This window comes from Chlorocebus sabaeus, chromosome 6 (assembly GCF_047675955.1).
Source record: "Chlorocebus sabaeus isolate Y175 chromosome 6, mChlSab1.0.hap1, whole genome shotgun sequence".
In the NCBI taxonomy this organism is placed as follows: Eukaryota; Metazoa; Chordata; class Mammalia; order Primates; family Cercopithecidae; genus Chlorocebus; species Chlorocebus sabaeus.
The window spans coordinates 32,229,871-32,241,659 of NC_132909.1; positions in this window are offsets into that span (position 1 = coordinate 32,229,871).

The window sequence follows — 11,789 nt, forward strand, 5'->3', positions numbered from 1 at the left end:
CCCAGTTCCACAAGAACAGCCTTAGCGAAAGGCTTCTTGAAGGGAAAGATGTAACTCTGTGAGATGAATTAACAGAACGCAGAACAGTTTCTCAGAAAGCTTCTTTCCACTTTTGAACGGAAGATATTTCCTTTTTCACCATAGCCCTCTAGGGACTTCCAAATATCCCTTTGCCAATTCCAAAAGAACAGCCTTAGGGAAAGGCTTCTTGAGGGGAAAGATGTAACTCTGTGAGATGAATTAACAGAACACAGAGCAGTTTCTCAGAAAGCTTCTTTCCAGTTTTGAACGGAAGATATTTCCTTTTTCACCCTAGCCCTCTATGGGCTTCCAAATATCCCTTTGCCAATTCAACAAGAACAGCGTTAGCGAAAGGCTTATTGAAGATAAAGATGTATCTCTGTGAGATGAATTAACAGAACACAGAGCAGTTTCTCAGAAAGCTTCTTTCCAGTTTTAAACGGAAGATATTTCCTTTTTAACCATAGCCCTCTAAGGGCTTCCAAATATCCCTTTGCTAATTCCACAAGAACAGCCTTAGCGAAAGGCTTCTTGAAGGGATAGATGTAACTCTGTGGGATGAATTAACAGAACACAGAGCAGTTTCTCAGAAAGCTTCTTTCCAGTTTTGAACGGAAGATTTTTCCTTTTTCACCCAAGCCCTCTATGGGCTTCCAATTATCCCTTTGCAAATTCCACAAGAACAGCCTTAGCGAAAGGCTTCTTGAAGGGAAAGATGTAACTCTGTGAGATAAACTAATAGAACACAGAGCAGTTTCTCAGAAAGCTTCTTTCCAGTTTTGAACGGAAGGTATTTCCTTTTTCACCATAGCCCTCTATGGGCTTCCAAATATCCCTTTGCCAATTCCAGAAGAACAGCCTTGACGAAAGGCTTCTTGAAGGGAAAGATGTAACTCTGTGAGATGAATTAACAGAACCCAGAGCAGTTTCTCAGAAAGCTTCTTTCCAGTTTTGAACGGAAGATATTTCCTTTTTCACCATAACCCTCTATGGGCTTCTAAATATCCCTTTGCCAATTCCACAAGAAAAGCCTTAGCGATAGGCTTCTTGAAGGGAAAGATGTAACTCTGTGAGAAGAATTCAGAGAACACAGAGCAGTTTCTCAGAAAGCTTCTTTCCAGTTTTGAACGGGAGATATTTCCTTTTTCACCATAGCCCTCTATGGGCTTCCAAATATCCCTTTGCCAATTCCACAAGAACAGCCTTATCAAAAGGCTTCTTGAAGGGAAAGATGTAACTCTGTGAGATGAATTCAGAGAACACAGAGCACATTCTCAGAAAGCTTCTTTCCAGTTTTGAACGGAAGATATTTCCTTTTTCAGCATAGCCCTCTATGGGCTTCCAAATGTCTCTTCGCCAATTCCACAGGAGCAGCCTTAGCGAAAGGGTTCTTGAAGGGAAAGATGTAACTCTGTGAGATGAACTAACAGAACACAGAGCAGTTTCTCAGAAAGCTTCTTTCCAGTTTTGAACGGAAGATATTTGCTTTTTCACCCCAGCCCTCTATGGGCTTCCAAATATCCCTTTGCCTATTCCACAAGAACACCCTTAGCGAAAGACTTCTTGAAGGGAAAGATGTAGCTCTGTGAGATGAATTAACAGATCACAGAGCAGTTTCTCAGAAATCTTCTTTCCAGTTTTGAACGGAAGATATTTCATTTTTCACCCTAGCCCTCTATGGGCTTAAAAATATCCCTTTGCCAATTCCACAAGAACAGCGTTAGCGAAAGGCTTCTTGAAGATAAAGATGTATCTCTGTGAGATGAATTAACAGAACACAGAGCAGTTTCTCAGAAAGCGTCTTTCCAGTTTTGAACGGAAGATATTTCCTTTTTCACCATACCCCTCTTTGGGCTTCCAAATATCCCTTTGCCAATTCCACAAGAACAGCCTTAGCGAAAGGCTTCTTGAAGGGAAAGATGTAACTCTGTGAGATGAATTAACAGAACACAGAGCAGTTTCTCAGAAAGCTTCTTTCCAGTTTTGAACGGAAGATATTTCCTTTTTCACCATAGCCCTCTATGGGCTTCCAAATATCCCTTTGCCAATTCCACAAGAACAGCCTTAGTGAAAGGCTTCTTGAAGGGAAAGATGTAACTCTCTGAGAAGAATTCAGAGAACACAGGGCAGTTTCTCAGAAAGCTACTTTCAAGTTTTGAACGGAAGATATTTCCTTTTTCACCATAGCACTCTATGGGCTTCCAAATATCCCTTTGCCAATTCCACAAGAACCGCCTTGGCGAAAGGCTTCTTGAAGGGAAAGATGTAACGCTGTGAGATGAACTAACAGAACACAGAGCAGTTTCTCAGAAAGCTTCTTTCCAGTTTTAAACGGAAGATATTTCCTTTTTAACCATAACCCTCTAAGGGCTTCCAAATATCCCTTTGCTAATTCCACAAGAACGGCCATAGCGAAAGGCTTCTTGAAGGGAAAGATGTAACTCTGTGAGATGAATTAAGAGAACACCTAGCAGTTTCTCAAAAAGCTTCTTTCCAGTTTTGAACGGAAGATATTTCCTTTTTCACCATAGCCCTCTATGGGCTTCCAAATATCCCTTTCCCAGTTCCACAAGAACAGCCTTAGCGAAAGGCTTCTTGAAGGGAAAGATGTAACTCTGTGAGATAAACTAACAGAACACAGAGCAGTTTCTCAGAAAGCTTCTTTCCAGTTTTGAAAGGAAGGTATTTCCTTTTTCACCATAGCCCTCTATGGGCTTCCAAATATCCCTTTGCCAATTCCAAAAGAACAGCCTTGGCGAAAGGCTTCTTGAAGTGAAAGATGTAACTCTGTGAGATGAACTAACAGAACACAGAGCAGTTTCTCAGAAAGCTTCTTTCCAGTTTTGAACGGAAGATATTTCCTTTTTCACCATAACCCTCTATGGGCTTCCAAATATCCATTTGCCAATTCCACAAGAACAGCCTTAGCGAAAGGCTTCTTGAAGGGAAAGATGTAACTCTGTGAGATGAACTATCAGAACACAGAGCAGTTTCTCAGAAAGCTTCTTTCCAGTTTTGAAAGGAAGATATTTCCTTTTTCACCATAGCCCTCTATGGGCTTCAAAATATCCCTTTGCCAATTCCACAAGAACAGCCTTAGCGAAAGGCTTCTTGAAGGGAAAGATGTAACTCTGTGAGATGAATTAAAAGAACACAGAGGAGTTTCTCAGAAAGCGTCTTTCAAGTTTTGAACGGAAGATATTTCCTTTTTCACCATAGCCCTCTATGGGCTTCCATATATCCCTTTGCCAATTCCACAAGAACAGACTTAGCGAAAGGCTTCTTGAAGGAAAGATGTATCTCTGTGAGATGAATTAACAAAACGAAGAGCAGTTTCTCAGAAAGCTTCTTCCCAGTTTTGAACGGAAGATATTTCCCTTTTCACCATAGCCCTCTATGGGCTTCCAAATATCCCTTTGCCAATTCCACAAGAACAGCCTTAGCGAAAGGCTTCTTGAAGGGAAAGATGTAACACTCTGAGAAGAATTCAGAGAACACAGGGCAGTTTCTCAAAAAGCTTCTTTCAAGTTTTGAACGGAAGATATTTCCTTTTTCACCATAGCCCTCTATGGGCTTCCAAATATCCCTTTGCCAATTCCACAAGAACAGCCTTGGCGAAAGGCTTCTTGAAGGGAAAGATGTAACGCTGTGAGATGAATTCAGAGAACACAGAGCAGTTTCTCAGAAACCTTCTTTCCAGTTTTGAACGGAAGATATTTCCTTTTTCACCATAGCCCTCTATGGGCTTCCAAATATCCCTTTGCCAGTTCCACAAGAACAGTCTTAGCGAAAGGCTTCTTGAAGGGAAAGATGAAACTCTGTGAGATGAATTCAGAGAACATAGAGCAGTTTCTCAGAAAGCTTCTTTCCAGTTTTGAACGGAAGATATTTCCTTTTTCACCACAGCCCTCTATGGGCTTCCAAATATCCCTTTGCCAGTTCCACAAGAACAGCCTTAGCGAAAGGCTTCTTAAAGGGAAAGATGTAACTCTGTGAGATGAACTAAACGAACACAGAGCAGTTTCTCAGAAATCTTCTTTCCAGTTTTGAACCGAAGATATTTCTTTTTTTAACCATAGCCCTCTATGGGCTTCCAAATATCCCTTTGCCAGTTCCAAAAGAACAGCCTTAGCGAAAGGCTTCTTGAAGGGAAAGATGTAACTCTGTGAGATGAACTAACAGAACACAGAGCAGTTTCTCAGAAAGCTTCTTTCCAGTTTTGAACGGAAGATATTTCCTTTTTCACCATAGCCCTCTATGGGCTTCCAAATATCCCTTTGCCAATTCCACAAGAACAGCCTTAGCGAAAGGCTTCTTGAAGGGAAAGATGTAACTCTGTGAGATGAATTAACAGAACACAGAGCAGTTTCTCAGAAAGCTTCTTTCCAGTTTTGAACGGAAGATATTTCCTTTTTCACCGCAGCCCCGTATGGGCTTCCAAATATCCCTTTGCCAATTCCACAAGAACACCCTTAGCGAAAGGCTTCTTGAGGGGAAAGATGTAACGCTGTGAGATGAATTCAGAGAACACAGAGCAGTTTCTCAGAAAGCTTCTTTCCAGTTTTGAAAGGAAGATATTTCCTTTTTCACCATATCCCTCTAAGGGCTTCCAAATATCCCTTTGACAATTCCACAAGAACAGCCTTAGAGAAAGGCTTCTTGAAGGGAAAGATGGAACTCTGTGAGATGAATTCAGATAACACAGAGCAGTTTCTCAGAAAGCTTCTTTCCAGTTTTGAACGGAAGATATTTCCTTTTTCACCATAGCCCTCTATGGGCTTCCAAATATCCCTTTGCCAATTCCACAAGAAGAGCCGTGGCGAAAGGCTTCTTGAAGGGAACGATGTAACTCTGTGAGATGAACTAACAGAACACAGAGCAGTTTCTCAAATACCTCTTTCCACTTTTGAACGGAAGATATTTCCTTTTTCACTATAGCCCTCTAAGGGCTTCCAAATATCCCTTTGCCAGTTCCACAAGAACAGCTTCAGCGAAAGGCTTCTTGAACAAAAAGATGTAAGACTGTGAGATGAATTCAGAGAACACAGAGCAGTTTCACAGAAAGCTTCTTTCCACTTTTGAACGGAAGATATTTCCTTTTTCACCATAGCGCCCTAAGGGCTTCCAAATATCCCTTTGCCAATTCCACAAGAACAGCCTTAGCGAAAGGCTTCTTGAAGGGAAAGATGTAACTCTGTGAGATGAACTAACTGAACACAGAGCAGTTTCTCAGAAAGCTTCTTTGCAGTATTGAACGGAAGATATTTCCTTTTTCACCATAGCCCTCTATGGGCTTCCAATAACCCTTTGCCAATTCCACAATAACAGCGGTGGCGAAAGGCTTCTTGAAGGGAAAGATGTAACTCTGTGAGATGAACTAACAGAACACAGCGCAGTTTCTCAGAAAGCTTCATTCCAGTTTTGAACGGAAGATATTTCCTTTTTCACCATAGCCCTCTAAGGACTTCCAAATATCCCTTTGCCAATTCTATAAGAAGAGCCGTGGCGATAGGCTTATTGAAGGGAAAAATGAAACTCTGTGAGATGAACTAACAGAACACAGAGCAGTTTCTCAGAAAGCTGCTTTCCAGTTTTGAACGGAAGATATTTCCTTTTTCAACATAGCCCTCTATGGGCTTCCAAATATCCCTTTGTCAATTCCACAAGAACAGCCTTAGCGAAAGGCTTCTTGAAGGGAAAGATGTAACTCTGTGAGATGAACTAACAGAACTCAGAGCAGTTTCTCAGAAAGCATCTTTCCAGTTTTGAACGGAAGATATTTCCTTTTTCACCATAGAACTCTATGGGCTTCCAAATATCCCTTTGCCAGTCCCACAAGAACAGCCTTAGAGAAAGGCTTCTTGAAGGGAAAGATGTAACTCTGTGAGATGAACTAACTGAACACAGAGCAGTTTCTCAGAAATCTTCTTTTCATTTTTGAACGGAAGATATTTCCTTTTTCACCATAGCCCTCTATGGGCTTCCAAATATCCCTTTGCCAATTCCACAAGAACAGCCGTGGCGAAAGGCTTCTTGAAGGGAAAGATGTAACTCTGTGAGATGAACTAACAGAACACAGAACAGTTTCTCAGAAAGCTTCTTTCCAGTTCTGAACGGAAGATATTTCCTTTTTCACCATAGCCCTCTATGGGCTTCCAAATATCCCTTTGCCAGTTCCACAAGAACAGCTTTAGCGAAAGGCTTCTTGAACGGAAAGATGTAACTCTGTGAGATGAATTAACAGAACACAGAGCAGTTTCTCAGAAAGCTTCTTTCCAGTTTTGAACGGAAGATATTTCCTTTTTCACCATAGCCCTCTATGGGCTTCCAAATATACCTTTGCCAATTCCACAAGAACAGTCTTAGCGAAAGGCTTCTTGAAAGGAAAGATGTAACTCTGTGAGATGAATTCAGAGAACACAGAGCAGTTTCTCAGAAAGCTTCTTTCCAGTTTCGAACGGAAGATATTTCCTTTTTCAACATAGCCCTCTATGGGCTTCCAAATATCCCTTTGCCAGTTCCACAAGAACAGCCTTAGAGAAAGGCTTCTTGAAAGGAAAGATGTAACTCTGTGAGATGAACTAACTGAACACAGAGCAGTTTCTCAGAAAGCTTCTTTCCAGTTTTGAACGGAAGGTATTTCCTTTTTCACCATAGCCCTCTATGGGCTTCCAAATATCCCTTTGCCAATTCCACAAGAAGAGCCGTGGCGAAAGGCTTCTTGAAGGGAACGTAGTAACTCTGTGAGATGAACTAACAGAACACAGAGCAGTTTCTCAAAAAGCTTCTTTCCACTTTTGAACGGAAGATATTTCCTTTTTCACCATAGCCCTCTATGGGCTTCCAAATATCCCTTTGCCAGTTCCACAAGAACAGCTTCAGCGAAAGGCTTCTTGAACAAAAAGATGTAACTCTGTGAGATGAATTCAGAGAACACAGAGCAGTTTCTCAGAAAGCTTCTTTCCACTTTTGAACGGAAGATATTTCCTTTTTCACCCTAGCGCCCTATGGGCTTCCAAATATCCCTTTGCCAATTCCACAAGAACAGCCTTAGCGAAAGGCTTCTTGAAGGGAAAGATGTAACTCTGTGAGATGAACTATCAGAACACAGAGCAGTTTCTCAGAAAGCTTCTTTCCAGTTTTGAACGGAAGATATTTCCTTTTTCACCATAGCCCTCTCTGGGCTTCCAAATATCCCTTTGCCAATTCCACAAGAAGAGCCGTGGCAAAAGGCTTCTTGAAGGGAAAGATGTAACTCTGTGAGATGATTTCAGAGAACACAGAGCAGTTTCTCAGAAAGCTTCTTTCCAGTTTTGAACGGAAGATATTTCCTTTTCACCATAGCCCTCTATGGGCTTCCAAATATCCCTTTGCCAATTCCACAAGAACAGCCTTAGCTAAAGGCTTCTTGAAGGGAAAGATGTAACTCTGTGAGATGAACTAACTGAACACAGAGCAGTTTCTCAGAAAGCTTGTTTCCAGTATTGAACGGAAGATATTTCCTTTTTCACCATAGCCCTCTATGGGCTTCCAAATATCCCTTTGCCAATTCCACAATAAGAGCCGTGGCGAAAGGCTTCTTGAAGGGAATGATGTAACTCTGTGAGATGAACTAACAGAACACAGAGCAGTTTCTCAGAAAGCTTCATTCCAGTTTTGAACGGAAGATATTTCCTTTTTCACCATAGCCCAATCTGGGCTTCCAAATATCCCTTTGCCAATTCAACAAGAAGAGCCGTGGCGAAAGACTTCTTGAAGGGAAAGATGTATCTCTGTGAGATGAATTCAGAGAACACAGAGCCGTTTCTCATAAAGCTTCTTTCCAGTTTTGAACGAAAGATATTTCCTTTTTCACCATAGCCCTCTATGGGCTTCCAAATATCCATTTGCCAGTTCCACAAGAACAGCCTTAGCGAAAGGCTTCTTGAAGGGAGAGATGTAACTCTGTGAGATGAAATCAGAGAACACAGAGGACTATCTCACAAAGCTTCTTTGTAGTTTTGAACGGAAGATATTTCCTTTTTCACCATAGCCCTCTATGGGCTTCCAAATATCCCTTTGCCAATTCCACAAGAACAGCCTTGGCGAAAGGCTTCTTGAAGGGAAAGGTGTAACGCTGTGAGATGTATTCAGAGAACACAGAGCCGTTTCTCATAAAGCTTCTTTCCAGTTTTGAACGAAAGATATTTCCTTTTTCACCATAGCCCTCTATGGGCTTCCAAATATCCATTTGCCAGTTCCACAAGAACACCCTTAGCAAAAGGTTTCTTAAAGGGAAAGATGTAACTCTATGAGATGAATTCTGAGAACACAGAGCAGTTTCTCAGAAAGCTTCTTTCCAGTTTTGAACGGAAGATATTTCCTTTTTCACCATAGCCCTCTATGGGCTTCCAAATATCCCTTTGCCAATTCCAGAAGAACAGCCTTGGCGAAAGGCTTCTTGAAGGGAAAGATGTAACTCTGTGAGATGAACTAACAGAAAGCAGAGCAGTTTCTCAGAAAGCTTCTTTCCAGTTTTGAACGGAAGATATTTCCTTTTTCACCATAGCCCTCTATGGGCTTCCAAATATCCCTTTGCCAATTACACAAGAACAGCCTTAGCGAAAGGCTTCTTGAAGGGAAAGATGTAACTCTGTGAGAAGAATTCAGAGAACACAGAGCAGTTTCTCAGAAATCTTCTTTCCAGTTTTGAACGGAAGATATTTCCTTTTTCACCATAGCCATCTATGTGCTTCCAAATATCCCTTTGCCAGTTCCACAAGAACAGCCTTGGCGAAAGGCTTCTTGAAGGGAAAGATGTAACTCTGTGAGATGAACTAACAGAACACACAGCAGTTTCTCAGAAAGCTTCTTTCCAGTTTTGAACGGAAGATATTTCCTTTTTCACCATAGCCCTCTATGGGCTTCCAAATATCCCTTTGCCAATTACACAACAACAGCCTTAGCGAAAGGCTTCTTGAAGGGAAAGATGTAACTCCGTGAGATAAATTCAGAGAACACAGGGCAGTTTCTCAGAAAGCTTCTTTCTAGTTTTGAACGGAAGATATTTCCTTTTTCACCATAGCCCTCTATGGGCTTCCAAATATCCCTTTGCCAATTCCACAAGAACAGCCTTAGCGAAAGGCTTCTTGAAGGGAAAGACGTAACTCTGTGAGATGTACTAACAGAACACAGAACAGTTTCTCAGAAAGCTTCTTTAGAGTTTTGAACGGAGGATATTTCCTTTTTCACCATAGCCTTCTATGGGCTTCCAAATATCCCTTTGCCAATTCCACAAGAACAGCCTTAGCGTAAGGCTTCTTGAAGGGAAAGATGTAACTCTGTGAGATGAATTAACAGAACACAGAACAGTTTCTCAGAAAGCTTCTTTCCAGTTTTCAACGGAAGATATTTCCTTTTTCACCATAGCCCTCTAGGGGCTTCCAAATATCCCTTTGCCAATTCCACAAGAACAGCCTTAGCGAAAGGCTTCTTGAAGGGAAAGATGTAACTCTGTGAGATGAATTAACAGAACACACAGCAGTTTCTCAGAAAGCGTCTTTCCAGTTTTGAACGGAAGATATTTCCTTTTTCACCATAGCCCTCTATGGGCTTCCAAATATCCCTTTGCCAATTCCACAAGAAAAGCCTTAGCGAAAGGCTTCTTGAAGGGAAAGATGTAACTCTGTGAGATGAATTAACAGAAAAAGAGCAGTTTCTCAGAAAGCTTCTTTCTAGTTTTGAACGGAAAGTATTTCCTTTTTCACCATAGCCCTCTATGGGCTTCCAAATATCCCTTTGCCAATTCCACAAGAACAGCCTTAGCGAACGGATTCTTGAAGGGAAAGATGTAACTCTGTGAGATGAATTAACAGAACACAGAGCAGTTTCTCAGAAAGCTTCTTTCCAGTTTTGAACGGAAGATATTTCCTTTTTCACCGTAGCCCTCTATGGGCTTCCAAATATCCCTTTGCCAATTCCACAAGAACAGCCTTGGCGAAAGGCTTCTTGAAGGGAAAGATGTAACGGTGTGAGATGAATTCAGAGAACACAGAGCGGTTTCTCAGAAAGCTTCTTTCCAGTTTTGAAAGGAAGATATTTCCTTTTTCACCATAGCCCTCTATGGGCTTCCAAATATCCCTTTGCCAGTTCCACAACAACAGCCTTAGCGAAAGGCTTCTTGAAGGGAAAGATGTAACTCTGTGAGATGAATTCAGAGAACACAGAGCAGTTTCTCAGAAAGCTTCTTTCCAGTTTTGAACGGAAGATATTTCCTTTTTCACCTTAGCCCTCTATGGGCTTCCAAATACCCCTTTGCCAATTCCACAAGAACAGCCTTAGCGAAAAGCTTTTTGAAGGAAAAGATGTAACTCTGTGAGATGAACTAATAGAACACAGAGCAGTTTCTCAGAAAGCTTCTTTCCAGTTTTGAACGGAAGATATTTCCTTTTTCACCATAGCCCTCTATGGGCTTCCAAATATGCCTTTGCCAATTCCACAAGAACAACAGTAGTGAAATGCTTCTTGAAGGGAAAGATGTAACTATTTGAGATGAATTCAGACAACACAGAGCAGTTTCTCAGAAAGCTTCTTTCCAGTTTTGAACGGAAGGTATTTCCTTTTTCAATGTAGCCCTCTATGGGCTTCCAAATATCCCTTTGCCAATTCCACAAGCACCGCCATAGCGAAAGGCTTCTTGAAGGGAAAGATGTAACTCTGTGAAATGAATTAACGGAACACAGAACAGTTTCTCAGAAAGCTTCTTTCCAGTTTTGAACGGATTATATTTCCTTTTTCACCACAGCCTTCTATGGGCTTCCAAATATCCCTTTGCCAATTCCACAAGAACAGCCTTAGCGAAAGGCTTCTTGAAGGGAAAGATGTAACTCTGTGAGATGAATTAACAGAACACAGAGCAGTTTCTCAGAAAGCTTCTTTCCAATTTTGAACGGAAGATATTTCCTTTTTCACCATAGCCCTCTATGGGCTTCCAAATATCCCTTTGCCAGTTCCACAAGAACAGCCTTAGCGAAAGGCTTCTTGAAGGGAAAGATGTAACTCTGTGAGATGAATTAACAGAACACAGAACAGTTTCTCAGAAAGCTTCTTTCCACTTTTGAACGGAAGATATTTCCTTTTTCATCATAGCCCTCTAGGGACTTCCAAATATCCCTTTGCCAATTCCAAAATAACAGCCTTAGGGAAAGCCTTCTTGAGGGGAAAGATGTAACTCTGTGAGATGAATTCAGAGAACACAGAGCAGTTTCTCAGAGAGCTTCTTTCCAGTGTTGAACGGAAGATATTTCCTTTTTCACCATAGCCCTCTATGGGCTTCCAAATATCCCTTTGCCAATTCCACAAGAACAGCCTTAGCGAAAGGCTTCTTGAATTGAAAGATGTAACTCTGTGAGATGAATTCAGAGAACACAGAGCAGTTTCTCAGAAAGCTTCTTTCCAGTTTTGAACGGAAGATATTTCCTTTTTCACCATAGCCCTCCAGGGGATTCCAAATATCCCTTTGCCAGTTCCACAAGAACAGCCTTAGCGAAAGGCTTCTTGAAGGGAAAGATGTAACTCTTTGAGATGAATTCAGAGAACACAGAGCAGTTTCTCAGAAAGCTTCTTTCCAGTTTTGAAAGGAAGATATTTCCTCTTTCACCATAGCCCTCTATGGGCTTCCAAATATCCCTTTGCCAATTTCACAAGATCAGCCTTAGCGAAAGGCTTCTTGAAGGGAAAGATGTAACTCTGTTGGACGAATTCACAGAACACAGAGTAGTTTCTCAGAA